Source organism: Heptranchias perlo, unplaced genomic scaffold (assembly GCF_035084215.1).
Source record: "Heptranchias perlo isolate sHepPer1 unplaced genomic scaffold, sHepPer1.hap1 HAP1_SCAFFOLD_56, whole genome shotgun sequence".
In the NCBI taxonomy this organism is placed as follows: Eukaryota; Metazoa; Chordata; class Chondrichthyes; order Hexanchiformes; family Hexanchidae; genus Heptranchias; species Heptranchias perlo.
The window spans coordinates 2,758,043-2,769,108 of record NW_027139581.1 but is presented as its reverse complement, the minus strand read 5'-3'; the positions used below and the strand labels follow the sequence as shown (position 1 = coordinate 2,769,108).

General features: G+C 47.8%; 1 pseudogene; it reads left to right on the top strand.

Annotated features, from left to right (window-relative positions):
• Window positions 1–3,772: 3,772 nt before the first annotated feature.
• Window positions 3,773–4,692, top strand: LOC137315816 (zinc finger protein 135-like; annotated as a pseudogene).
• The last annotated feature ends 6,374 nt before the right edge of the window (window positions 4,693–11,066 follow it).

Genomic DNA, 11,066 nt, shown 5'->3' with positions numbered 1-11,066 from the left:
CGGAGAGACCTTTAAAATGCTCTGACTGTGGGAACAGGTTTAAAAGCTCGGAGGGACTGATTGGACACCAGCGAATTCACACTGACGAGAGACCGTTCAGTTGCTCTCACTGCGGGAAGAAGTTCAGGCAGTCATCCACTCTCATTGCCCACCAGCGTGCTCACACTGGGGAGAGACCGTTCACCTGCTCCATGTGTGGAAAGGGATTCATTCAGTCACAGCACCTACTGACACACCAACTTGTTCACACTGATAAGAGACCGTTTAAATGTTCTGACTGTGGGAAGAGCTTTAAGAGCAAATGGGAACTGCTGACACATCATCGACGCACTCACACTGAGGAGAGGCCGTTCACCTGCTCCGTGTGTGGGAAGGGATTCACTCGTTCATCCCACCTTCTGACACACCAGCGAGTTCACCTGTGACTTCCGGGGTTGGATTCTGCTGTTAATCACATCCAGGACTGAACCATGTTCATTCTGACAGTTGGGGTTTGTCTCTGATGTTAATAAACCCGATAACTGGGCTGGAGTTTAATATTCTGGATACATATTAAAGGAGGTGGAAGGTCAGCCACGATCTTATTGAATGGTGGAGCAGGCTCGAGGGGCCGTATGGCCTACTCCTGCTCCTATTTCTTATGTTCTTATGTTAACTGCTGGTACAACACGACAGCAGTGATTTGCTGTCCAGATAAAGAAGGACCTGCAGTGTGTTTCCAAGAGTTCCCTGCTTTATTGACCCATTTATCCAGCGCCGTTAACAGAGTAAAACGTCCCAAGGCCCTTCACAGGAGCGATTAACAAACAAAATTTGACACTGAACCACAGAAAGAGATTGGTCAAAGAGGTAGGTTTTAAGGAGGGTGGATTCGATTCAGTAATGAGTAATGAGCCAGACTTAGTTAATAATCTAACAATAAGGGAACATTTATACATGAGCCCACACAGTGAGTGACAGCAGGATTATCCACTGTGGTAGGCATCACGGTCGAGTCCAGTCCTGCCCTCAAGTGACATCCATAAATTTCCCAGTTGAGGTCACTGGATCTCCATCGAGAGCAGGGTTACTCTTATTTAGCCCAGTGGTACTGAGGCCAATTCCAGCCCCTGAACTGCTGCCTTGGCTGAGATCAAGGATTGGACTTGTGATTTTCCTGGTCAGTAGTGCAGAGGGTTTTAAACTGGGCCGGGGGTTAGAACAGAATATTTTGAAACAAATGTCATTCCACCTTTAAACAAAAACATCGACACACAGTGGAAAAATCAGAAGTCTTTCAAAATGAAACAAGTGAGTCAAATGGGTCTTCGAAAATTGTGAGAGATTTTAGAAAGGCTGAACTCATTAAAATAGACAGGTTTCCATTCACTGCACTGAATACAGAAGGGAGCGACTGTTAATAGGGACCCTGTTAGTGAAGGATGAAGCAGTGTCTGGCCCTTTATCATAGAATCATTGAATGATACAGCACAGAAGTAAGCCATAAGGCCCATCATGCCTGTGACAGCTTTAAGAAAGAGCTATCCAATTGGTCCCATTCTCATGCCCTTTATCCTGCAAATTTATCCTATTCAAGTATTTATCCAATTCCCTTTTGAAAATTAGAATTGACTCTGATTCCCCCATGCTTTCATGCAGTGTCTATCTCGGGTGTTTTTTGAAGAAGTTGCTGGGTCAGTGGATGAGGATAATCCGGTTCACATTGTCTATCTCGGGTGTTTTTGAAGAAGTTGCTGGGTCAGTGGATGAGGATAATCCGGTTCACATTGTCTATCTCGGGTGTTTTTTGAAGAACTTGCTGGGTCACTGGATGAGGATAATCCGGTTCACATTGTCTGTCTCGGGTGTTTTTTGAAGAAGTTGCTGGGTCAGTGGATGAGGATAATCCGGTTCACATTGTCTATCTCGGGTGTTTTTTGAAGAAGTTGCTGGGTCACTGGATGAGGATAATCCGGTTCACATTGTCTGTCTCGGGTGTTTTTTGAAGAAGTTGCTGGGTCAGTGGATGAGGATAATCCGGTTCACATTGTCTATCTCGGGTGTTTTTTGAAGAAGTTGCTGGGTCAGTGGATGAGGATAATCCGGTTCACATTGTCTGTCTCAGGGGTGTTTTTTGAAGAAGTTGCTGGGTCAGTGGATGAGGATAATCCGGTTCACATTGTCTATCTCAGGGGTGTTTTTTGAAGAAGTTGCTGGGTCAGTGGACGAGGATAATCCGGTTCACATTGTCTATCTCAGGGGGTTCAAAATCATTTTCTATGGTGGGCCTGATCCGATCTCCTGACACTTGGCCTGGGCCACATTCAGCAAAACTTATTAAACTAGAAATAGATCAAGATGAACGATATCGGTCCTCACAGCACACAGAAAAAATGAGGCCTCGAAGTTTCTCTGAGAATGACAGGCCTGAACTCGAGTTGGAAAACACAGTTGGAAAACATTGATCAATTGAACCAGACTGGGCGGGGCCTGAGGTGCGAGTTGGTGAAGGAAAAGTGGCGACCAGTGAACTTCGCTCCCTGTCTGAGGGCCCGGGCACTCGGGTTTCTGTATAATTTATTGATTGATTTTGTTTAACGTTTTTTGTCCCTCCGGCCCCAATCTCGATGCGATGACGAAATTTCTGTTCACCGATTCGGACCTTCAATGGCGGAGAGTTTACCCAGAATCCCCCGCGGCCCAGAAAGTGCCCTATCAGTGACGACATGAGCCCAGTGCGCAGGCGCGGGACTGGGCTGTGCTCTGAGCATGCGCGGTGCGAGTGGTGGAGAGGGACTGAGGGAACAGGCGGGTCGGGATCCGGTAGGAGACGGTGGGCGCCGGGGAGGAATTGGATGTGGGGGTGGGCAGGGAAGCTTCATAAACACCAGGTGTAGGCCTCAGGCACCGAATAAGAGCCCACAGGCCCCGTGTTTACACCGCGGTGACAGGCCCGACCGGCGGGTGAGCGGGGAACTGGCCGCCATCTTGGTCAAAGTCAGGGATCACGGCGCATGCGCGGCCATTTTTGTTCGGAACGGAGTGGGCGGGGCTTCAGTGTCCCTGTGACGGGGAACAAAGAGTGGGCGGGGCTTCAGGGTCCCAGTGACCGGGAACAAAGAGTAGGCGGGTCTTCAGGGTCCCTGTGACCAGGAACAAAGAGTGGGCGGGGCTTCAGGGTCCCTGTGACGGTGAACAAAGAGTGGGCGGGGCTTCAGGGTCCAAGTGACTGTGAACAAAGAGTGGGCGGGGCTTCAGGGCCCCAGTGACCGGGAACAAAGAGTGGGCGGGGCTTCAGGGTCCCAGTGACTGGGAACAAAGAGTGGGCGGGGCTTCAGGGTCCCTGTGCCTCATTTATTTTCCTCTCACTCTGCTCCCAGGGGGTGGAGAACTGAACCCGACCAGAGTAGAGGGAGGGAGGAAACTGGGAGTGGAGGGAAGAAATGATGGAGATGGTGCGATGGGTTTGGATTTCAGCACAGGGAGGAGGGAGAGTGTGTGGGACGGGGATTTACAGTCTGGGGGAATGAGCGGGAAGAATGTTCCATAGAAATGAGAATTGTCTGTTCTGAATTTCTATCCTGTATTTACAGTGATGACTTTTGTAAACTCCTTTTACAGGGTATTAGAAGGGGAGGATTTGCAGACGGGAAACTCAAACCAAATATCACGTCAAAATCTGACCGAGTCACTCGAATCATCAGGACCTGAATATCATCGACCTTTGAATGTGGAACGAGAAATGTTTGTCTGTTCTGTCTGTGGGAAAAGATTTCAAACATCAGTGTGAGTGGAAAATCACCAAGACACACACACCCGAGTGAGAGTGTTCCAGTGCACTGAGTGTGGAAAGAGCTTTAACCAGTCACACAGTCTGAAAAAACATCGCACCATTCACAGCGGGGAGAAACCGTCCACGTGTTCTGTGTGTGGACGAGGCTTCAACTGATCGTCCAACCTGGAGAAACACAAGGACACCCGGCTCATGGAGAAACGGTGGAAATGTGGGGACTGTGGGAAGGGATTCAGTTACCACTCCCGGCTCGCATCTCATCGACGCAGTCACACTGGGGAGATGCCGTTCACCTGCTCAGTGTGTGGGAAGGGATTCAATTACCCATCCCACCTGGAAACTCATCAACGCAGTCACACTGGGGAAAGGCCGTTCACCTGCTCCGTGTGTGGGAAGGGATTAATTAAATCATCCCACCTGCTGACACACCAGCGAATTCACACTGGGGAGAGGCCGTTCACCTGCTCCGTGTGTGGGAAGGGATTCACTGAGTCTTCCAAGCTGCTGCAACACCAGCAAGTTCACACTGGGGAGAGGCCGTTCACCTGCTCCGTGTGTGGGAAGGGATTCACTGAGTCTTCCAAGCTGCTGCAACACCGGCAAGTTCACACTGGGGAGAGGCCGTTCACCTGCTCCGTGTGTGGGAAGGGATTCACTTGTTCATCCAACCTGCTGAGACACCAACGTCCTCACACGGGGGAGAGGCCGTTCACCTGCTCTGTGTGTGGGAAGGGATTCACTCAGTCGTCACACCTGCTGCAACACCAGCGAGTTCACACTGGGGCGAGGCCGTTCACCTGCTCCGTGTGTGGGAAGGGATTCACTCGTTCATCCCACCTTCTGACACACCAGCGAGTTCACCTGTGATGCGGGGGTTGCATTCTGCTGTTAATCACATCCAGGACTGAACCATGTTCATTCTGACAGTTGCAGGTTTGTTTCTGATGTAAATAACCCTCAGAACTGGGCTGGAGTTTAATATTCTGGATATATGTTCTCCAGAGGGGCTCTGACCCAGGCTCTGTGGAACTGAAGCATAAATTCCTCCCCTTTGTATTCCAGCCTCGAGATAAAGGCCAACATTCCATTAGTCTTTGTGATTAATTTTTGTATCTGGGCACAAGCTTTTAGTGATTTGTGGACATGGAGCCCCAAATCCCTTTGCTCCTCCACAGTTCCCAGTCTCTCACTTTCAGAAAATACTCCAATGTTTCCTTCTTGTATCCAAAGTGGATGATCTCACACTTCCCCACACTGAACTCCATCTGCCACAGTTTTGTCCACTCACTTAATCTGTCCCTTTGTAACTTCCTGCTCCCATCCACACAACTTACTGTGTCTCCGAACTTAGTGTCATCTGGAAACTTGGATATAAAACTCTCTCTTCCTTCATCCAAGTTGTTGATAAATATGGTGAAAAGCTGAGACCCCAGTCCAGATCCCTGGGGAACACCACTTGTCACATCCCACCAATCAAAGAACGTTCCCTTTATCCCCACTCTCTGTCTCCCACCTCCCAACTCAAGTCACAAGGTCACTTTCAATTTTGTGCACTTTTATTTTTGCGAATAATCTCTTTTGCTGAACCCTATCAAATGCCTTCTGGAAGTCCACATAGACAATGTTCATCGACACTCCCTGTCCAGCCTGTTAGTGACCTCAAAAAACTCATCTAGATTAGTCAGACATGACCCACCCTTCACAAATCCACACTGACTCTCTGGGATCAGCTCAGACTTGTTCAAGTCCTCAATCATTCTGTCTCTGGTGATAGATTCCAGTAACTTCCCCACTCCTGACGTTAAACTGACAGATCTGTCGTTTCCTTTTCTCTCTCTTCCTCCTTTCTTAAATATTGGAGTGATATTTTCATATCCAAAGGCACAATTCCCGAGTCCAGAGAGCTTTGTGAAACTATGACTAATGTTTCTGTAATTTCCCCACCTGTTTCATTTAATACCCTGAGGGAAAAACATCAGGTCCTGGAGATTTCATTCTTTCTTTGCAGTTATTTATTTATCTATTTCCAGAGATAATTGATTCATATTTTAATATTAAACATTGATTATCAGATGGGTTTAATTTGTATTCTTTTAGTTACTTTTTATTGCTCACTTTAGTATAATTCACCTGTTTCTTTCTTTTATTGAATCAGTTTTTATTAATTTCCTTTTTATTACTCACTCCTTTCAGATAAACCTCAGATTCCCCAGTCCAAGTTCCCTCGGTTAACTCGAGGTTTTCACCACCACCACTGTGACTGGAAGATCAACTTCAGGTAACTGCTGGGGAGATCACATGACGGGATACTGGGGAGATCACATGACGCGGCACCAGGAGATCACATGACGGGGCACCGGGGAGATCACATGACGGGGCACTGGGGAGATCAGAAGAGAAAGGAGCAGGAGTTGGCCATTCGGCCCCTCGAGCCTGCTCCACCATTCAATGGGATCATGGCTGATCTGATTTTTACCTCAACTCCACTTTCCCGCCCTTTCCCCATATCCTTTGACTCCCTTGCTGATCAACAATTTGTCTAACTCAGCCTTGAATGTATTCAATGACTCAGCCTCCACAGCTTTTTGGGGTAAAGAATTCCAAAGAATCACGACCCTCTGGGAGAAGAAATTCCTCCTCATTTCCGTCTTAAACGGGCGACCCCTGATTCTCAGACAATGACCCAGAGTTTTAGATTCCCCCATGAGGGGTAACATCTTCTCTGCATCGACCCTATCGAGTCCCCTCAGAATCTTGTATGTTTCAATCAGATCTCCTCTCATTTTTCCAAACTCCAGTGAGTATAGACCCAACCTGTTCAGTCTTTCCTCATGAGATAACCCTTCCATACCCGGGATCAACCTAGTGAACCTTCTCTGAACTGCCTCCAATGCAAGTATGTCCTTCCTTAAATAAGGGCACCAGAACTGTACGCAGTGCTCCAGGTATGGTCTCACCAGCACCCTGTACAGTTGTAGCATGACTTCCCTGCTTTTATACTCCATCCCCCCAGAAATAAAGGCCAATATTCTGTTTGCCTGCTGCAACTGTATGTTGACTTTGTGTTTCTTGTGCGAGGACACCCGGATCCCTCTGTACCGCAGCATTTTGTAGTATTTCTCCATTGAAATAATATTTTGCTTTTTTATTTTTCCTCCCAAAGTGGACGACTTCATATTTCCCACATTATATTCCATCTGCCAAATTTTTCCCCATTCACTTAACCCGTCAATATCCCTTTGCAGACACTTTGTGTCCTCATCTCAACTTGCTTTTCCACCTATCTTTGTATCATCAGCAAATTTGGCCACAAGACACTCTGTTCCTTCATTGAAGTCATTAATATATATTGTAAATAGTTGAGGCCCCAGCACTGATCACTGCGGCACCCCACTAGTTACAGATTGCCATTTTGAAAATGACCCTTTTATCCCGACTCTTTGTTTTCTGTTAATTAGCCAATCCTCTATCCATGCCAGCATATTACCCCCAACACCATGAGCTCTTATCTTGTGCAGTAACCTTTTATGTGGCACCTTATCGAATGCCTTTTGGAAATCCAAATATACAGCATCCATTGGTTCCCCTTTATCCACCCTGCTCGTTACATTCTCAAAGAACTCTGATAAATTGTCAAACATGTTTTCCCCTTCATAAAACCATGTTGACTCTCCTTGATTGTATTATGAGTCTCCAAATGTCCTGCTACTACTTCCTTAATAATGGAATCTAGCATTTTCCCAATGATAGATGTTAGGCTAACTGGTCTATAGTTACCTGCTTTCTGTCTCACTCCCTTCTTGAATAGGGGTGTTATGTTTGCGGTTTTCCAATCCACTATCTTTGTAGCCACTTCCTTTAAGACCCTTGGATGCAAGCCATCAGGTCCAGGGGACTAGTCAGCCTTTAGACCCATTAGTTTACCTCGTACTTTTTCTCGAACCGGTCTCTCTCCGGTGTGACTGTGCCGGTGTGTCAGTGAATGGGATGATCGAGTGAATCCCTTTCCACACACACAGCTGGTGAACGGATTCTACACATTACGAAGATTCTGGTGTGGCAGTAGGTGAGATGAGCGAGTGAATCCATTCCCACACTCAGCTGGCGAACGGCCTCTCCCCGTGTGACTGGGTCGATGAGTTTCCAGCAACTGAACCCCTTCCCACAGTCCCCACATTTCCACTGTTGATTCCCGGCACGTCTGTGTTTGTGTCTCACGGGCGAGACGATTGGCTGAAAGGATGTTCACACACAGAACACGTGTACAGTTTCTCACTGCTGTGATTGGTGATTTTTCCTTCTACATCCAAAGGCCGATGATCTTCAGGTCCTGATGAATCGAGTGACTGTCAGACCTTGACGTGATGTTTGGTTTGAGTTTCCCATCTGTAAATCCTCCCCTTCTAACATCCTGTAAAAGGAGTTTACCAAAGTTCCTACTTTAATTACAGGATAGAATTTCAGAACAGACAATTCTAGTTTCTTGTCTCTCGTTTCAAATTCTACCATCAAATTTTATTTGATTTCACTCCTGTGAAGCACCTTGGGATGTTTTACTTCGTTAAATGCTCTGTACAAATACAAGTTGTTGGTGTTTCTGTTGAAAATTCTGTCGTCTCCTGTCCCTTCTAAGCTGTAAATTCCCCATTCAACACTTTCTCCCTCCTCCCTCCGTCCTTACTGTCTGAAATCAACATTCATTACGCCATCTGTGATTTTGTATAAGAAGATAAGAACATAAGAAATAGCAGCAGGAGCAGGCCATTCGGCCCCTCGTGCTTGCTCCGCCATTCAATATGATCATGGCTGATCTTCGACCTCAACTCCACATTCCCGCCCGATCCCCATATCCCTTGATTCCCCTGCAGTCCATCATGAGGTCAGAATTGGGGATGTTCGCTGATGATTGGACAGTGTTCAGTTTCATTTGCAAATTCTCAGATAATGAAGCAGTCCGAGCCCGCATGCAGCAAGACCTGGACAACATCCAGGCTTGGGCTCATAAGTGGCAAGTAACATTCGCGCCAGACAAGTGCCAGGCAATGACCATCTTCAACAAGAGAGAGTCTCACCACCTCCCCTTAACATTCAACGGCATTACCATCGCCGAATCCCCCACCATCAACATCCTGGGGGTCACCATTGACCAGAAACTAAATGGACCAGCCATATAAATACTGTGGCTACAAGAGCAGGTCAGAGGCTGGGTATTCTGCGGCGAGTGTCTCACCTCCTGACTCCCCAAAGCCTTTCCACCATCAACAAAGCACAATTCAGGAGTGTGATGGAATACTCTCCACTTGCCTGAGTGAGTGCAGCTCCAACAACACTCAAGAAGCTCGACACCATCCAATACAAAGCAGCCCGCTTGATTGGCACCCCATCCACCACCCTAAACATTCACTTCCTTCACCACCGGCGCACCGTGGCTGCAGTGTGTACCATCCACAGGATGCACTGCAGCAACTCGCCAAGGCTTCTTCGACAGCACCTCCCAAACCCGCGACCTCTACCACCTAGAAGGACAAGAGCAGCAGGCACATGGGAACAACACCACCTGCATGTTCCCCTCCAAGTCACACACTATCCCGACTTGGAAATATATCGCCGTTCCTTCATCGTCGCTGGGTCAAAATCCTGGAACTCCCTACCTAATAGCACCGTGGGAGAACCTTCACCAGACGGACTGCAGCGGTTCAAGGAGGCGGCTCACCACCACCTTCTCAAGGGCAATCAGGGATGGGCAATAAATGCTGGCCTTGCCCGCCACGCCCACATCCCATGAACGAAAAAAAAATGTAAACCGTGCTGTCGTTGCCCTGGGAATGTTTTATTGGACAGTGTAGAAGGAGCTTTATTCTGTATCTTACCCGTGCTGTACCTGCCCTGGGAGTGTTTGACGGGACAGTGCAGAGAGAGATTTACTCACATATCCTCTCCATCACCAAGACCGCCTCCTTCCACCTCTGTAACATTGCGCATCTCCAGCCGACTTGACTTCTCCAATGCTCTCCTGGCCGGCCTCTCATCTTCCACCCTCCATAAACTTGAGCTCATACAAAACTCTGCTCCCCGTATTCCAACTCGCACCAAGTCCTGTACATCCGTCACCCCTGTGCTTGCTTTTGGTCGGTCTGGGAACACCTCGATTTTAAAATTCTCATCCTTGTTTCCAAATTCTTCCATGGTCTCGCCCCTCCCTATCTCTGTATCCTCCTCCAGCCCCACAACCCTCCGAGATTTCTGCCTTTCTCCTAAATCACTCCACCATTGGCGGCCGTGCCTTCGGCTGCCTCGGCCCTCAGCTCTGGAATTCCCTCCCTGAACCTCTCCGGATCTCCGCCTCTCTCTCCTCCTTTAAGACGCTCATTAAATCTTACCTCTTTGACCAAGCTTTTGGTCACCTGTCCTCATATCTCCTTATGTGGATCGGAGTCAAATTTTGTTTGATAATCGCTCCTGTGAAACGCGTTGGGACCTTTTATTATGTTAAAGGCGCTACATGAATGCAAGTTGTTGTTGTTGTGTGTTAATTGCTCTGTGCCTGACCTGGGAGTCCCGGATACTGACAAGAGGTGCTCGGACTGATTAAATGTCCCATTTCCAGACTCTGACATCCATCACCTCGATGAACACAAAGATTCACCTGAAGAAGGTAACACAAATCCATCAGCTTCTCCCCGGACACAGATACTGAGGGACAGGGAGTGTCCGGGACAGTGACAAGTCTTACTCAATAAGCTATAAATTGATCCTGGACCTCTTAGAATCATAGAATTATAGAAAATTTACGGCACAGAAGGAGGCCATTCGGCCCATCGTGTCCGCGCCGGCTGAGAAACGAGCCACCCAGCCCAATCCCGCTTTCCTGCATTTGGTCCGTAGCCCTGCAGGTCACAGCTTTTCAGGTGCACATCCAGTTATTTTTTTACATGAGTGAAGGGTTTCTACCTCTACCATCCTATCAGGCAGTGAGTTCCAGGCCCCCACCGCCCTCTGGGTGAAAATATTTTCCTCATTTTCGCTCTAATCCTTCTACCAATCACTTTAAATCTATGCCCCCTGGTTATTGATCCCTCTGCTCAGGGAAATAGGTCCTTCTGATCCACTCTACCTAGGCCTTGCATAATTTTGTACACCTCAATCAAATCATCCCTCAGCCTCCTCTGTTCCAAGGAAAGCAACCACAGACTATCCAATCTGTCATCACAGCTAAAATTCTCCAGTCCTGGCAACATCCTCGTGAATCTCCTCTGCACCCTCTCTCGTGCAATGACATCCTTCCTGTAATGTG